Genomic DNA, 1,055 nt, shown 5'->3' with positions numbered 1-1,055 from the left:
CAGAACGAAACAATGTCCGATCCTGGGCCAACCTCACTACTGCTGCCACACTTGAGTCCATCAATGATGCCACCTGGCCAATCCATCTCGTTAGGGTAGATAAACAAAACAGTAACTAAAATTAAAAGTAGAAATTTTATTTTTCAGTGTTCATAAGAATGATATTGAAATACTGTTTTTGTTGGTTAGTGCTCTAGTGTCAGTTCTGACTCATATGACCCTGTATAGAGTTTATGAGTTGCAGCTGGTGGGTTTGAACCACCAACCTGTAGTCCAAATAGACACTGCAGTCTAGTGCTTATTCTACAGTGCCACACAAAATATTAAAAAAAACATAAAGTAAAAACACACGTGGTAATTTTTCTCTAGTGAAGCACTACAAAAAAGTAAAAAGAAGTGTTTAACATATATTTGACCATATATTTTTTTAACTTATAAATCACACTGTTGCCATTGTTGAGGGAAAAACATGGCATAGACTTCCTGGAGGAGTCATGCTCGATATATTAAAATCTTAAATCCTTTAAACATCAATTTTATTTCTAAAAAGAAGTATAAAGCAATAAATAAAGAATCAAAACTTTGTTGTTCTAAAGTGCCTTGGAGTCAGTTCCAGTTTATGATGATCTTATATAGGGTTCCCACCAAGTGCTATTCATAAGGTTTTCAGTGACTAAATATTCAGAAGTGGTTAGTCCTTATTCCTAGTCTGTGTTCATCTGAAAACTGTCCACAATGAGTAACCCTGCTGGTATTTAAAATACTGGTGGTATAGATTTTGGAATTACAGCAACTCAGAAGCCACCACAGTATGACAAACTGACAGACGAGAGAAACAGCTGTAAACATCCGTTGAAAATAGGAACATGGAAAGTACAAAGTATGAATCTGGGAAAATTGGAAGTTGTTAAAAATGAAATGGAATGCATATATTAGGCATTAGTGACCTGAAATGGACTGGTATTGGCCATTTATAATCTGATGACCACATAGTTTACTATGCTGGAAATGACAAATTGAAGAGGAATGGTGTTGCATTCATTGTCAAAAAGAAC

The sequence above is a fragment of the Chrysochloris asiatica genome, unplaced genomic scaffold (assembly GCF_000296735.1).
Source record: "Chrysochloris asiatica unplaced genomic scaffold, ChrAsi1.0 scaffold00269, whole genome shotgun sequence".
NCBI classification, from domain to species: domain Eukaryota; kingdom Metazoa; phylum Chordata; class Mammalia; order Afrosoricida; family Chrysochloridae; genus Chrysochloris; species Chrysochloris asiatica.
This window is presented reverse-complemented; position numbering follows the sequence as displayed.